General features: G+C 44.3%; 1 non-coding gene across 1 annotated transcript; it reads right to left on the bottom strand.

Annotated features, from left to right (window-relative positions):
- Nucleotides 1-11,064: 11,064 nt before the first annotated feature.
- LOC124681589 lies at nt 11,065-11,167 on the bottom strand. The gene has a single exon (XR_006995939.1). It is a non-coding gene; the product is annotated as a small nucleolar RNA snoR103 (small nucleolar RNA).
- Between the last annotated feature and the right edge of the window lie 6,140 nt (nt 11,168-17,307).

Here is a 17,307-nt window from a genome sequence, read left to right as displayed (position 1 = left end):
ATCGTCTCCTTCGTCGTTCGCCCCCGTCGCGTTCTCCCGCACGGCCAGGAGGTTGCGCGGTGATGTGCTGCTCTCCGGCGACACTGGTGCCGTGACGCCGCTGTGGTGGTGATGGGGTGCTCGTGCTCGGCGACGCCAGGCCAGGCGCGGCTTGGCGCTGCCGTGGTTGTCCTGTGCCGCCGTGCCGCCATGGAACGCCGGTGCCCTGCTCCAGGTACTCGCCTCCAGTAACCCCTCCTTCTTCCTTCTCTGCCATGCTCCGCCACTAGGGCTTGCTGTGCAGGCGTGTGGCTACTGCTGTGTCTTTGGCTAGCTGCTGCTGTTGCTCTGCTGGCCATGGCTGCTATGCTTGCTTGCTATGTGCATTTTGCTGGCTCTCTGCTCTCTGGCCTTGGCCATGGTCGCCATGGCCATGCCAGAGCTTGCGTTACTGCTGTGTGCAGCTCTTGCTATGCTATCGATTACTTGCTTAATTTCCCCTCTGTAGCTCTGTTCTTGTTACTTAGTTCACCAGATGCTCAAGTGTGTTCATATCTGCTTGCTCATGAGCATCTTGTAATGCTCATGGCTTGCCAAATTACTACTGGTCATGTTACAGTTAAATCAGTTTGCTTGCTTAGTGGCTCTGGTTGTTGTGATGGCTTAATTATATGTGTGTGCCATCCATGTATAGTTTGATCCAGTGATACATCATGTATTTGATGTGCTTCTGGATACAATTTCAATTCATCCATTTGTTTATCTGTGAAGCAATTGTTGGTTAACTGTGGCCATTTTATTATCTGTCCATGCTCTGTTGCTCGGTGATGCCCTAACATACACCGGCATGCTATAGCAAGCTTTGATGATCATGTGATCATCAACGACTGGTCATTGGATTGATTACCTGTTGCTCGTGCCTTGCTCGTTATTTATCTCTGTGTATGTGTGTGGCACGGATCAGTCTGTCGGTGCTTGCTCAAGCATCAGCTGATGCTTGCAGTGATCCTCTGGATCATGTGCATGGTTCTGGTGACTTGGTTACTTGTATAATTCATTTATCTGTATTACCTTGCTTTGTTTGATGGATAAATGATGTGAACTGTGATACAGTGATGATCATATCAATTGATTGGCTTGGGCTAGAGGGATGCCAACAGTGGTTGGGAACCCTAGCTCCACTTTGAACCCAATCTGGGTGATGATATTTGTGCTTGGCTTGGTGGTTTGGCTGTTTTAGGGGTTGAGGTGACCCTGGCAGTAGTCATAAGCTGCCCTAGGGTAGCTCCCCTCTTGTTGGCTTGCTGTGGCTCACCAAATGCTTTCTGGGTGATCCATTTATGGAATTGCCAGTGGCTCTTGATGTTGAAATCAAATAGACAATATTCTGTCTAGGTCTGATGGTCAATTAGCTGTAGGTGCTAAGTGTGTGTAACTAGGCTGACTTGTGCTCTCATCTCTTGCTGGATTGCTTCAGTTATGCAACTATTGTCATATTTTTTGTTCCCTTTTGATGATTGACCAGTGGCCTTTCTGCTCTTACTTGCACCATATGGTTTAATAACCAGATGATGACACAATCTTGGGTATCACACCCTGTTGATCATGTGTGCTTGATGCATATGCTTATATATGAACAAAACCATCTAGTTTGTTCATGATGATTTGTATACCTCACTCCAACTCCTAGAATTTGATGTTGGTGTAGAGGTTTTGCTTCTGGTGGTTTGTTGGGCTTGCCCTGCTCCTCCCTGTGGCTTGATGCTTCCTGGTTATTTGCTGTGGTGGTGAAGATATGTTGAACAGCAGTAGCTGTTCAAGCTATTCTTGTGTTCTTGGCTGTTCTTGGTGGCTTACCACTGCTGCCTGTCGATGGATGGATCAAGTGACTAGGGTTTTGGCTGTGAAAAGCTTTTATATGGCCAGCCATGGCTTCCCTGGTCGACAGCACCACATTTCACCCTGGTGACTCACTGGTTGTGTGTATTGCATGCACACATGCAGCAGGCCTTGTGTGCTGCCTGTGTGTGTGTGACTTGGGACTTGGGCTGGTGAGTTGGATCAGCTCGGCAGCTTGATCATATCCACCCAATTCCAGTTTTCTTCTAACTCGCCAAGTGGCTTTGCCACTTGGCTTAATGTTCTATTTGTTGTGTGTGTGTGCAGGGATCAAGAAGATGCTCAAGATGAACTCAAGATCATCTTGATCATAGAATTCATGATGATCACAATGTAGTTTAGGTTATTTAAATAACTTGTAATTTTCCTTTTACATTTTCTATTTCTTCAATTCTTGTAATGTGTTGTAATTCAATAATTCAATTCTGAATATTGTAAAGACAATGTATTATGTGTGTGATTATCAATAAAGCTCAAGGTTTTCTCTAATGAGCTTTAATTATTATATGTATTATTTATACTTTGTCTCTTTATTATTATCTTAATGAATTTCCTTATAATTAATTTATGAGATATTTGTTTTTATATTTGAATTTGAATTTCAACTTCAACTTTGAGTTGAATTCAATCATACAACTTAACTTCGAATTCAACCAAGCAACTTAAGTTTGTGATGCAAACTTCCCCTCTCTTCTCCAAAACCCTAAACTAGTTAGGTGAGATACAAGTTTGTCGCACTCTCGAAACCCTAACCCTGTAAGGTGTCGAGAGAGAAACTTGTCCCCCTTCAATGCAGTTTTATTTAAAAGCGCGAAATTTCCCCAGAATTTGCAATGCAATGCACATCCCTTTCTAAAATCTACCCCTCGATCGTCTCTAAACCTGGGACATTACAGCCTTTCCCCCTTAAAGAAAACTTCGTCCCGAAGTTGTGGTTGTAATACCTGAACAGTTCGGGGTATGTTTTCCTCAGGTCTTCTTCCTTTTCCCAGGTGGCTTCCCTCTCGGGATGATTCTTCCATTGTATCTTGCAGTACTTGATAGCTTTATTTCTGAGTTGTTTCCAGCTCTCCTCGAGAATCTTGGCTGGCTTCTCGATGTAAGTCAAATCTGGTTGTAACTCGAGCTCAGCATGTGATATTGGCTCATCTGGAGTCTTTAAGCATTTTCTGAGTTGTGACACATGGAATACATTGTGAACTTGAGCTAGCCTTCCCGGTAGATCTAATTCAAAAGCTAACCCTCGGTTCCGACTCGGCATCTTGAAAGGTCCGATGTATCTAGGGCTCAACTTTCCCTTTACTCCGAATCTCTGAAGACCTTTCATTGGGCTTACCTTAAGATATACCATATCTCCAACTTGTGGCTCCCAAGTCCTTCTCTTTTGGTCTGCATAGCTCTTCTGTCGACTTTGGGCGATCTTGAGCCTATCTCTTATAATGTCAATGATTTGTTGCTTTTCCTTGACATAATCAGGATTAAACTCCTTGCTTGCTCTAGCTTCATACCAACATATCGGTGATCTACACTTTCTTACGTAAAGAGCTTCGAATGGTGCCATCTTGATACTACTTTGATAGCTATTGTTGTATGAGAACTCTGCTAATGGTAAGTGTTCTTCCCATGATCCTCCGAAATCTAGGGCACAAGCCCTAAGCATATCCTCTAGGATCTGGTTAGTCCTCTCCGTTTGTCCACCTGTCTGGGGATGATAAGCGGTGCTATAGTCCAACTTGGATCCTAAAGCTTCGTGTAGTTGCTTCCAAAATGCTGACGTGAACACGGATCCTCGATCCGACACGATCTTCTTAGGCACTCCATGTTTACTCACGATCTCTTTGATGTAAAGATCGATGAGTTTCTCTCCTTTATCTTGTTGGTTCACTGCTAGGAAGTGTGCACTTTTCGTCAACCGGTCCACGATTACCCATATCATGTCCTTCTTTTTATTTGTCATGGGTAGTCCGGTGATGAAATCCATCCCTATTTCCTCCCATTTCCACTCTGGAATAGGTAAAGGTTGTAACTTTCCTCGCCGGACTCGGTGTTCAGCCTTCACTCTCCGGCGGGTATGGCATTCCGCCACATATTGTGCTATCTCTCTCTTCATATTGTTCCACCAGAATAGCTCCTTTAGATCCATGTACATCTTCGTACTTCCCGGATGGATGGAGTATGGTGTTTGATGTGCTTCCCGGAGTATTACTTCCTTGATTTCAGCAATATCCGGAACACAAATTCTTTTCTGGAACCATAATGATCCCGATTCTCCTCGATGAAATTCTGATGGTCTTCCTTCATCTATCCTTCTCATATCCTCCACGATGAATGGATCGTCCAACTGACCCATCATTATCTCATTCTTCAGGTTGACATTTAGCTCATCGGCTACTTGTAAAGCCGATAGTCCTTCATGAGCTTCTTTCTCCCAAAGTTGTATTTGGGCTTGACTTACTTCCTTCCTCAACTCCGGTGATAACTCTTGTTCCACTCCTCCAGTGCTCTTCCTACTCAAAGCATCTGCTACAACATTAGCCTTTCCTGGGGTATAATTGATGGTCAAATCATAATCCTTGATTAATTCTAGCCATCTTTTCTGTCTCATGTTGAGTTCCTTCTGAGTAAAGAAGTACTTGAGACTCTTATGATCTGTATAGAGCTCACACTTGGCTCCATAGAGAAAATGTCTCCATGTTTTAAGTGCAAATACGACTGCTGCTAACTCTAAATCATGTGTTGGATAGTTCACTTCATGAGGTCTGAGTTGCCTCGATCCATATGATATTACCTTCCGATCTTGCATGAGTACACAACCCAATCCATGCTTGGATGCGTCACAATACACGGTGTAATCCTTGCCAACTTCGAGAACTGCTAACACCGGTGCTCGTGGTGAGTTTCTCTTTTAGAGTTTGAAAACTCTTCTCACACTCCTCTGTCCACACAAATGGTGTGTTCTTTCTTAACAGCTTCGTCATTGGTCCTGCTATCTTGGAGAATCCTTCAATGAATCTCCGGTAATAACCTGCCATTCCTAGGAATCCTCGGATTTCCTTGACAGTCTTGGGTGCTTCCCATTCTAGAACTGCTGCTACCTTGCTCGGGTTAACAGCTATTCCATCTTTACTAATGACATGACCAAGGAATTCTACTTGATCTAGCCAGAATTCACACTTGCTGAATTTGGCATAGAGTTGATGTTCTCTTAGTGTTTGCAACACTATCTTCAGATGTTCAGCATGTTCAGCTTTATCTTTGGAATAGATCAAGATATCATCGATGAATACGATGACGAACTTATCTAGACATGGCATGAAAATCTTATTCATGAGATTCATGAAAATTGCTGGGGCATTGGTTAATCCAAAAGGCACTACTAGTTATTCATGATGTCCATACCTTGAGACAAAGGCAGTTTTCGGAACGTCTTCCTTCTTGATCTTTATCTGGTGATAACCGGATCTTAGATCAATCTTGGAAAAGACTCCCGCGCCTCTTACTTGATCGAATAGATCTTGTATTCTTGGAAGTGGATACTTGTTCTTGATTGTGACGTTGTTCAGATTCCTGTAGTCTCCGCACATCCTTCTTCCTCCATCTCTTTTATCCACGAAGATCACAGGTGATCCCCATGGTGAAACACTCTCTTGTATGAATCCTTTTTGTTCCAAATCATCCAGTTGCTCCTTAAGTTCTTTCAACTCCTTGGGCCCCATCTTGTATGGTGCCTTAGCAATCGGAGCTGTTCCTGGAATTAGGTCGATAGTGAATTCTATCTCCCTATCTGGTGGCATACCAGGTAATTCTGCAAGAAATACATCCTGGAATTCATTCACTACAGGTATATCCTCCAATTTCACTTCCTTCATGCTGTTCAGCTGTAGCTCCACTTCAATCTGTGTATGTTTATCGCCTTGGTAGATCATTCTACTTCCATCGGGGCTTTTCAAAGACACCGTCTTGCTCACACAGTCGATCAATGCTCCATTAGCTTCTAACCGAGTTCATACCCAGAATGACATCAATGTCCTTCATCGGTAAAATGAACAGGTCCGCGTCAAACGCGCACTTATTGATCATGATGACTTGTTTTTGTTTGGTATGGGTTACTACTATCGTTCCCCCCGCAGAAAGTATGGTTATGGGTGTTTCTAACTTAGTGCAACTAATCCCATGTTTGATGATGAATTGTTGAGAAATGAATGATGTAGTTGCACCAGTATCAAAAAGTACTTTGCCGGGATGAGTGAGTATCCGGAGCGTACCTATCACCGCCTGATCGGAATTGACCACCTCCTCCAGACTGGTGCAGTTCAGCTTGCCGAAGGGCTTCTTATTCTTCCAGTTCCCTCCGGTGTTTCCTCCTCGGCTTCCACCTCCTCCAGACTGACCTCCTCCAGTATTTCTATTAGGGCAGTCCTTCAGCATGTGCCCCTCCTGACGACAACCAAAGCATATTATCCTTGGCTTTCTACAGTCCTTGGCAAAATGCCCTGGAAGTCCACAGCTTCGACAGACCATTGGATTGGCAGTCTCGAAAGCTTGGTTCCTCCTACTACCGTAGTAGTTGCTGTTATTGTTGTTGTTGTTGTTGTATCTGGGCTTGAAACTCAAGCTGGTATTGGGCTTGTTACTGGAAAATCTTTTAGGCTCAAATTTGGCCTTCTTTCTCTTTTCCTCCTGCAGTTGTTTGAAATCATCTTCCAGAGTGATGGCAGCATCCACCAACTCTTGAAACTCCGTCGCTCTCATCATCCTGAGTTGTACCTTGAACTGGGGGACTTAACCCCCTCGAAACCTCTTCTTCTTCTTGTCCTCGGTGTTGACCTCCTCAACGCAGCGTACGGGACAGCTTCGAAAATTCCCTGACATAGGTCAGGATGGCCTTGTCCTTCTGCTCGAGACTTTCAAATTCTCGACGCTTCAGTTCCATAATACTTTCAGGGACATTAGATTCCCTGAACTTCCTTGCAAACTCCTCCCAGGTAAATACCTTTCCCGCCGGGTAAACGGCTACAGTGTTATCCCACCATGATGCGGCGGGTCCACACAACAGATGTGTAGCATAACGGATCTTCTCCTGGTCATTACAACCAACAGTGTTGAGCTTTCGCTCAGTGTCCATAAGCCAATCTTCCGCGTCCATTGGCTCGGGCGCGTATGCGAAAGATATTGGCTTGGTGTTCTGGAAGTCTGCTAAGGTGACTCCCTGATTCTCGGGTCTCTCTACCCGGTTCTGTTGCAGCAATTCTTGGAAGAATTTGTTCTGCTGCTCCAACGTCACACGTTGTCTTTCCTCCACCAGCTGCATGTACTGGACGAAATTCTGCTGCGTCATGGGTGGTGGTGGTGGAAACTGATCTCTGGCTGCTCCCTCAGCCTCTTCCTTTTGTTTTGCTTCGCGCTCCATGCGCTGCGCTTCGGTCTCCTGTCCTAACGCTCCCGACATATCCCCCTAGTTCTGCAACACAAGATGATACTCATAATTACTCCATGCGCAAGTTTTCTGAGCTCAACATTGTGCACAGAACTAGTCACGCAATGGAAATCAAGAAGCAAATCCAAATCATACAAAACATATACCATATAATTACATACTTAAGTGGTCTTATTACAATACTCAAGTCGATGTGAGTATGCAAACTCACTTATTAAAGTATACTAGTTAAAATGCCCGTGCGTTGCCACGGGTTCTCAAATTTTATTTCACAACACATATATAATTCATAATGCATTTATGAAAAAAATAGAGATATTATAAATTATAATTATTAAAAAATCAATACTATTTATAGGTATATCTCTCGTGTTAATTTAAAATCATTGGTTATCACAAGCCATGACACCAACAGAAAAATATTCATTTCTAACAAAATCTCCTTAGGCCGCTGCATGAAACTATCTCTAGATCCTCCAAGAATTCTTTCAATTGCTCGACACCTCTTCTTCACCTTCAGTTTCAAAAACATTGTCAAAGTGGTACGATACAACTTCTATATGTCTCCTTCGGAAATTTCTATAGCCATGCTCATCAACTACTTCACCTGTGGTACTAACAGTATGGATAATCCCTCATATTGAATCATAAAATAAGATCTGTATCCAGGTAACAAAGGCAACTATTTCTGCAGTAACACAATACAAACAATTAAGCCGTTCAATGAAAAGTTACTAAACATAGTTTTAGCTTCCTACCATTTTCTTCTTCTTCTAAAGCTGCTAAAAGCTGAAGAGGTAAAAAAAGAACTAAGTGGACAGAGCAAGTGGTCACCACCGGCGACCAAAGTAACTGGAGACTGAAATGAATGAAGCACCAAGGAGACATGAGGCGCCACCGCCAGTAATCGATGCACGGCCACCGCCTCGCTTCATCCTTTGCCGTGCTAGCCGGCGCGCGGGTCAAGCCGTTGTTGTGCTCCGCGCGCCTTGTGTTACCGGCCGGCCAGCCTCGCACCTTCCTTCTGCCGGCCACCCAACGCGGCCGTGGCAATTCTCTTGGCATTTACGGCGATGGGGCTCTGCCGCAAGCCAAGATCTAGCCGGCCAGCGTCGACGACCTAGCCGGCGTGTTCCTGAGCGACGAGGAGTGTCTCGTTGGTACCAGGCATCGGCGTATGGAGAGCCGCATGAGACAAATAGTCAATAGGACTGCTCGAGCGGATGCGAACTGGTTTGGCACTTCCTGGTACGTTTTCTTTCTTCCGTATGTACTATGAAGCGATATATGTTGAGACATGAAGTGAAAGCTAGATAGTATCGAGTTATTCCGACGAGTACACAAATAATTCCATGTTGCATGTAGAAAAACAATTCCATGCTGCTATTCGTGTTTGTTATAACTAAAGCGTTACGTGCACATGTTAACTGAAATTTTTGTACTCGAAGAAAATTAAGTGTATAAGTTACGGAAAGAAATTATGAATTCTATCCTAGTTTGCCTAACCTGCTAAAGCTTATCTTCGGTAGTCCGACAAATAAATAAAATTTAGAAAAGCAAAGGAAAAAAAACTAATTTCACGAGACCATAGTCATGTCATTGTCGAGTAAACTGATTGAAACGATATATGAGTGCAGCTAGCTATATACAACATGAAGTATAGAAAGCGAGAGGGCTGACTATAGCATAGCATGGAAATGGCTACTCGGAGTAGAAAATATAGATAAAACAGCCGTAGCATGTTCAAAAATTCAATAGTTGACACACCTACTCGGGCCAAATCGACATGCTCAAGCTGAAGCGTTACACATGAAACAGCTCCATGTAATTATACATAAACTAATGGAAAAACTTGCACTTCAGACTCAGCTATCTTAAGCATTTTGGCATCAAAAATCCCAACGCAAGAAGAGCAGGAAGCTTGGTGCTTTCAGTAGAATGAACCCTGGTTAAAAGAAACAATCAAGAACAATATTAATCAACTGAATATACAAAATTCATATATCAAGAAGGCAAGAGCATGAGAGGGGCAACATAGTACTGACCGTGCAAATACATAGTCTTTGACAAATAGATGCCAACCTTATCAAGCTTTGGACCCTGAATTTTGTAAATTATCATTGGATAGCAAAATCAGATTGGGTACTTCCCGACACAGAGCAGCGTGAAAGGCCATTTTGTAGATGGTGCATTCAGCACAATTCTAGGTATGTACAGACGTTCACCCATATGACTTTCTGTCATAGTTTTAGCTTCCAATACCCACTCACCCAGGCCTGTGAATATATGTATTGGCTAAACTATATACATGACCATGGTGCAATAATATCTATTAGTTGCTAATTTTACCTTAATATACCTTATAAGTTTTGGAAATATTTTGTAAAAATCTTGCCATAGCATTCAAAGAAGATTAGAGAAAAAATGGACCTTTTAAATCCACATGCTTGCTCAATCTCAGAGTACTTTATATGGCCCTCATCTGTATCCCTGGCATATATTAGTACTCTACTATTTTTAGAGGGTCAACATTCTAAACCTAAATGGTGAAACACATTACAGAACCATTTAAGCAGACCAACTACTAATATCTCCAGGAAAAGGAAACCGATGGAAGCCTGGAAGATACCAAATTGGTTGATTTAATTTGCTTAGGGTACATTTTGTCGTCCTAATAATTCATTCATTTAGCTTAATTATACATGAATACATATGCCACTAATAATTTTTTGGTGTATCAGACCTATTTAAAAAATAAAGAACTGTTAACGAAGCCACTAATATTTAGCATATCAGTGGTTGGTCCCTTATCCATTTCAAACAGACCGACTACAAAAACGCAATTGGTTTCTAACCAGGCCTCGATCCCTCTTATATGATAAATGAAAATGTCTTTGAATGCCACATAAAAGGATGTCTAGAAGTAAATAATCAATCATTATTGCAGTCTAGTATTTTATTTATTTTCTCAAGGCCATATGAGTGACATTGATAACAATATAACACATATAATTTTATTTGAAAACAATTAAATAGATGAAACAAAAGAAGAGGTTTTGAACTTAGATGGGAAGCTATAAAGATGTATGAACAAAACAGTACGAACTTCATGTCATGCACATGGAGATTTTGAGTTGTTTCGGTATAGTCATACAGGCAGTATCGTTGAGGTCTAGTTCCAAACTTGTGTGCTCAGGATAGCAGCATTCTACAAACTTGTGTGCTCGGGATAGCAGGAGTCTACAGGCTGGTGAGACAGCATACATCAGCTGGTGTCTTTGAAGTCAAACCCCATGGAACTGCCAACATTTTCAGGACAGGATCAGCTGTTGTAAAAAAGAATTGTATTCAGAATTTAGTTCGGTCCAAAGCATGTGATGTAAACTTGGTCATATCATCACGGAGGTCAAGAGGACAATCATGACTGTCAGTTGGGTTTCTCACCATTTTCTTTTCAAAAACCAAGAGGCATTTCTGATGGTCCAAAGAGACCACCAACCAACATCAACTCCACAACAGAGAAAAAACAATTCAGATTTGCCGTGACGCACCTAGGCACGAAGTTACTGAATTGAAGATGGGACGGCCAATCTAGCAACTCCCCTATCACAGACCAAATGCAGACAGTTGTAGGACATCTGAAAATAAGATGATATGCAGTTTTGAGTTTCCCAATGAAAGTGCTCATTAGAAAGTGATAAAACCGGTAGTTCAGAAATATATTTTGACTGTTTCTCATTTCCAAGAATGCATGTGTAATAGTAATTTCTGAACATGTATGACTCACATAACTCACCTAAATTCCATCAACATTACTCTTTGTCCATATTTACAGGAAAACACAACTCGAGTGCCTGGCAAAGAATGTTGATACACTGTTATCTATAAGAGAAGTAAGTTGATTATTATAGAATTATCTGTAACATAATTAGCAATCTAGTTTACCCATGTTGTTCATTAAACGGATGCTAAATCAGCCAATAGATAATTCTTCAGTCCATCTAACACTCCTCACTCATATTCATTTCTGACATAGCTCACCTGTGGATAAATGAAAGAATAATAGTTTTAAAATTGATGGTAACCATTCCCCAAAATTATGTTAACACTAAATTGTCAGGTATTGCGGTTACAGATTTCAAGTTATTTTCAACTGGGCAAATAGATATATCGTTGCAGACATCTGCCACCTGATCCCTTTGACAGTTCAAACAAACTTACAATCACATGCACCTTTACCTCCGCAAGGATATGTGAGTGTGCAACTTACTGAATTGGTTGGAGGTCACGAATTGGAGGTCTTGTCCAGGTACATATATAGGGCATAATTGCAAGCTTTGAAGTCCCCAATATCAGTTCAGACTGCCAATAAAAACACAAAGAAACTTTAGCATATGTACTCCCGAACTTCCATGTAATGTTTTCTATGTCAAATAATGTTGTTGCATCCTTGTGATCATTTTCATGGTTCCATCGATTTTAATCTAGAGGAGAATTCAACAAATACACAAACTCTCATATACACAAGCACGGGTATCTAACCATACTACAACAGCAGTTAGGAAAAGAAGCAGGCTTGTGTAATATTTTTGATTTGCATCTACTGGCACTCCAAGTAAATGACCTAAACCAAAGCAATTGCCCCTTTTTAGAACACGTAGAACCCATTAGCACCTGATATGTAATGTGGTGAATGCAACAAACAAAATATAGTGGATTCGTTTATTCTTCTGGAGCAATAGAAAGAAGAAGAAGAATAAATGAAAGGAGGTGAATTGAAGCTAATACTGCACGAGGTTACTGACTGCAGATATATGTGATCGAAACAGTAGTTATATAGCGTGACCCAGCAGTTGTAATCTCGCCAATTCTCTCTCTTGTTGGATCTAGACACAAACGTAATACCAAATACAAGTCACCTTTCATGCATATTTACTATCAAATCAGAATTAAGAAAAGTGTATGGCTATGCAACAGTCTTTACTACAGTATTTACTATAAGCCTATAAGTGGATGATCTTTTGTCCTACCATCAAAACGTGCAACTATGTAGAAAATCTATTTTATTTAGGTGGATAGATGATAGCATGATCTTATTACATGCAGCAGTATCCCCATTGTACCCAAAACATCTGATACCATAAGAGGTCTTATACAATAAAAGATGAAGATATATGGGTCTACAAATCGAAGGGGCTATCAATCACTATTCTCGATTCAGAGATCACTATTATCTGGTGTCTTTTTCACCTGCTTGCAAAAATATGGTTTTGAACGATTTGTTTGAAACATCACTAATAAAGTTGGCAAAAAGGGTATTTTTCCTAGCATTCAAAATTGGACAGAGTTGGCACCTTGAAGGAGAACGCCGTAAGAAAGAGCAAGGAAATACTATTTGGTACCTTGGAGTAGACAAAATCACAGATCTTGAGACATGGAGCTGGATTACCATCCAGTAACGTATTCCCCAATTCCATGTCCCGGTGTCAAATTTGCTGAAAGCTCAAACGAATTTAGGATTCCACACCTCATCAGTAGAACAACTTTCAGATTTATTCATGAAAAGAGTTTACTTCGTTGCTATCCTCACCATGAAGTGGCAGTAGCTAACACCACAAGTAATCTGATAGAAGAAATACCTCACCTAGAACAGAAAGGACGATGTTAGCACATCAATCTCAGAACCGTCTAATTCGAGCAGACAAATAATCACCTCATCCTCGTTGAATCTACCAACACAGCAGATCTGGTCGAAGAGCTCATGATATGAGCCCCACCCGCTAGATCCGTCACTCTTTGGTCGCCAGCGACGACGTGTGGTACGCTGATGACGGCCAACAATCCGGTGCCGTCTTGGCCAAGCGCGGCCCAAACCGTGGCGCAAGGAGGAAGCGGCGGCCATCGTCGCACCCAGTGGTTCTTCTGCTTCAAGCGAGAGAAGGTCTATGAAGGGGATCTCGTCGATTCCATCGGCTGGATCTCAGAAGAGCCCAGATGGGAGGAAAGGTGCAACATCGTGGATAAAGAAGGGAGGCCCCTGCTGGCCAGGGCATCGTGGGAAGGACGGCGGCGCAGGGTGGCGGCAGGCGCGGGCGGGCGACGCGATATCTCAGGCAAGAGGGGAGAAGTTGGGCCTGGGCACTTGGCCCATCTGAACGCGTGCGGGAGTGAAAAAAGCTGGACGAAGGAACGACGAAAGGATTGTTGTAGTGGCAGAATAGGGAACATGTTCCTCCTTTTTAAGTAGTGTAGATGTACAAATTTCTACAAAATATTACACACTACAATACACGTGGTACTTGTGTATTGTAGTCCTGCTTCCCTTGGTAGTCTCTAGTCGATCTTCACTCCCGATACATTCCAGGCTTCCATCCGGTCGAACGTGTCGTTCTCCTGACAAAACCTGGAACATAAGGTCTCCCCATTGGCTGGTAGTCGGAATCCGATGATGATCCTAGGGAGAAATCAGTGTTCACGAACTGATCATTCAGTGCATCATAATCCACCCATCGGGTGTACTCCCCTGTGCCTACTCCATACGTATTTCCTACATTCGTATCCGACTCAACCTGTGTCGGATACCCTCCAACTTCTTCCTCATTCCACGGATAACTCTGGTGCTGGGTCGTGGCATCTTCATTCATCTCCCCGTCATAATATGCTGTGGTACTATGAGTTCCAGTATCAGACCCCCAACGCCAACCCGTGGAGTTTTCTATCGGAGTCACGGAACGCTGATTGTTTCCGGATTCCTCTCCACCCTCATATCCCCCATAGGAACTTCCCAGATAGTTCCCAGGTGTAACAGGTGTAGCTTCACGCTCAAGAGGATCTATATCGATGTAGTCACCAGCTGAGTAGACTGGTGTGTGCACCTCCTTCTCCATAGGTTCTTTCCCCTTAGTCTCCTCCTTGGGTTCAGTAAACTCCTCTAGCATCGTATCGATTGCTCCCGTCAGATGATGGTTCAACTGAAAGAGTAATGATATGAAGTTGCGGCTATTGTCCATGTATTTTGCAGCTGCTATTGGTTTGCGTTTTGCATATTTGTAGTGGTTAAGCATGGGATCTTCTTCCTCCTGATTATGAGGAATGTGGGTGAATTCGGAACCCATAAGCTCTTTCGTCTTATGCTCCCGAATATCGGTTATGGCTCTCATAACGGCGATATGGTAGGCTGTGTTCATAGTTCTGGCTTCCCCTGCTGGCATTACTACGCTCATTCCCAAAGATTCGGGAAGTCGTAACCCTACCCTACACTTGGCCAATACAGTACCATCATAGTACATGTATTTCTTTACTTGAATCTGGGGATCACACCCAAATTCAAGTAACATGGCTCGTAGAATATCTGCAAGTCCTCCTTCGTATTCACTCAGTATGGAATCCATCACCTTCACGTTTCGTCCGGGACGTGAACTTGCCATGTTGGCTGTAGAAATAGAAAGATTATGAGATTAGTAGTAATGCATCATAATAGAGATAATAAAGAATTATCGCACTAAAAGATATGATTGTTTTATTCTCAATTGAATATACACCATATTTTTAGAGAATTCTTTACTAGTCCTATTTGAATCCTAACGTTCGGTCCCATTTACTAGGTTCCAACCTAAGGTCAAAGCTTTTGCTCGATACCAAGCTGTGGTGACCCCGCATACCACTGCATGTTGTAGTATGCCGGTCGTTGATATAACATTCACGAAGTACCATTCCGCAAATATTACATCCCTCGAGTAGTACAACAGAACATAGCAGGTCCATAACTCATTCATTTATTATTACAAATATCACACACATGTTGTCTCGGAGCTCCTCTTGGGTCCTAAGAGGAATACTCCTGGGTTCGAGGCGACCCAACTTAGCTTACAATATAAGAGTCTCATTAAGTTTACATTTATTTCTTCGAGCAGCTAAATACTAAGAGTTCGGGCTGCTCGGCTACTACTACTACTACTCGAGATGTTCAGGCTTGATCTCCTCCGGAAGCCTCCCCGGTTCCGTAGACGATGAGGTAGTCTACGCCCTCGATACCTCCAGAGAGGTCTGGTTCTTCATAGCCGATTGTTGTGGGTATACTTCATGGGTGTACCATCGACAGTGCCTAGATCCGGCAAGCCCGGGTGGCCCACCGATGGTGATGAGGCATGTGGCCCATCGGGCGGCCCAGTTGCTGTTGATCATGAAGGAAGAAGTCCAGCCCGGGATCAGTAGGCCGGATCCGTACCGACATTAGGAGTAACCCGGATCCATGGAGGCCCATGAGGGACCCGGATCCAGTACGACGTATATGGAAGGCGGATCCGTGACGTGCACGGAAAGATATTGTACCGTAGTTAGGTCATGTACGTAATCCGGCTAGGACTCTCCATGTAAACCCTAGATCCGTGCGCCTTTATAAGCCGGATCCCGGGAGCCCTAGAGGCACAACCACAACTCATTGTAACAACGCGAAAGCGCCCGGATAATTCCGGACAAGCGGCGGTAGGCCCCTGTCATCGTGCGGGTGTTCCGAAGCTGGGTAACTCGCGTACCACCGTCCCGTGTGCACTCCGCCCTATGGCCCCTACTTCTTCTCCCCCTCGTGAGGATCCCTCCTCCGAGGTACCGTCGATTAGGCAACGACGGTTGGCGCCCACCGTGGGGCCTGCGGCGTCTGGAGGCCGGAACCGGGAGGGTTCCGCCATGGGAAGCTACGACGACACCATCGCTGTGGGGCGTGTCCTTTACGCCGGAAATCTGCCGATCGTCCCTCCGGATGAGTGTTGGATTCCGGCTAAAACCGACCCCGTCAAGCTCTCCATTGTCCCGGTTGGCGGCATACACATCTTCATCGGGGAAACCGTCGATTCCGACGGAAACCCGTCGGTAAGTAGCGCCGACGCGACCGCCGGCGAGCATGGACGCGGTCGCGAAGATCCGATCCGAGACGCGGGAACTTCCTAGCGAAGATTCCGCCTTAGATCTGAAAAAATCAAAACCCACCCAATCCGCCCCCGAGCGGGAAGTAACGGTGGAAGACCAATGCAGATCCGCCTGGGTCTCCCAGGTGTTAGAGAAGCAAAGGTGTCACTTCGTACACTTCTTGGCCCATACCGCCGGAACCGCCCCTCAAGTAGCCGGAGCTGGTCCCGAGCAGGTCGAGCCCTCGGAAAACAACGCCGCTCCGGATCAGCAAGAGGCTGTCGGAGAAAGCGAAACTCCGGTTGAAGAGTCGATCTTGAGAAATCTAAGCCCAATCTCCGGAGACACCCAGTCCATGGACACTGCAGAGTTTGATCGCAAGGTGACGGAACTCGGATACGGTGAACAACACCGAAGTCGATTCCGTCCAGCCAAAACAGGTACTTGCAAGCGTAGCGGCGCTCGGAGAAGACGGATCGAAGCGGCGAGACACTCAATCCGACCCCCAGCCATCCCACCACGGATCTCCGATGTCACGGGAGCGGCCCCGTAGGGATCCTTCCTCGGAAAGCCTCCTGTCGCCTGAAGAGATAGTTGCACAAGCACGCATGGATTTGGTCGCAAAGTCAGACGTCCTCAACAAGCCAATAACTCCCGGCGATGCCGCAGATCCGGAGGCTTTAGAGGCCACCGAGAAAGGAGATGCTGGCCACGGCCAAAAAGTTTGCCAATACCGCAGCTGCTATATTGGATGAGAGGGAAGAAGCTGCACGCGATCATGGATCGCTTTGAAAGACAGGATCGCGAAGTCACCGCAACACTCGAGCAAGTCAAGAGTATGAGAAAGGAGTGGGAGGTGAAAATGACCTACGCACAGGCGGAGGCTGATAGAATCATCAGAGAAGCAATCCCTCCCCGCAGGATCAACTTCGCAACTCCTGCCGAACAGCAGCCGCTCGCCACCCCAAAGGACAATTTGGCAAAAGCTGCAGAAATTCGAAGAAAAGTGACGAGGAGGTTGACATCAACTACTTGCGCACGCTCGTCGCTTCGGCGGTTAAACGAGCAGAGCAAGGCAGATACTTCGC

Source organism: Lolium rigidum, unplaced genomic scaffold, assembly GCF_022539505.1.
Source record: "Lolium rigidum isolate FL_2022 unplaced genomic scaffold, APGP_CSIRO_Lrig_0.1 contig_47742_1, whole genome shotgun sequence".
Taxonomy (NCBI): Eukaryota; Viridiplantae; Streptophyta; class Magnoliopsida; order Poales; family Poaceae; genus Lolium; species Lolium rigidum.
Note: the sequence above shows the minus strand (reverse complement) of the source record. Positions and strands in the feature narration are given on the sequence as shown.